Consider the following 339-nt stretch of genomic DNA (forward strand, 5'->3'; position numbering starts at 1 on the left):
CCTGGCCAAAAAAAAAAAAAAAAAAGACTCCCATTTTTGGAAACTACTAAATAACCCCTGGGTGAAAGAAGAAATCATAAGGGAACTTTAGAAATATTTAGAACTTAATAATAAAAACACTACATGCAAAATTTCTGGGACACAGCAAAATCAGTTATTAAAAGAAAACATACAGCTTTAAGTACATTCATCAGGAGAGAATAAAGGTTGAAAAATAAATCATCTAAGCATTCAAATAAAAAAGATGGAGAAAGAGCAGAGGAACAAACCCATGACTCCATGACTCATGAAGGAAATATTGTAAGGAAGGAAATAAATGCCAAAGATAGTTTTTAAAGT

This window comes from Bison bison, unplaced genomic scaffold (assembly GCF_000754665.1).
Source record: "Bison bison bison isolate TAMUID 2011002044 unplaced genomic scaffold, Bison_UMD1.0 scf7180017861787, whole genome shotgun sequence".
In the NCBI taxonomy this organism is placed as follows: Eukaryota; Metazoa; Chordata; class Mammalia; order Artiodactyla; family Bovidae; genus Bison; species Bison bison.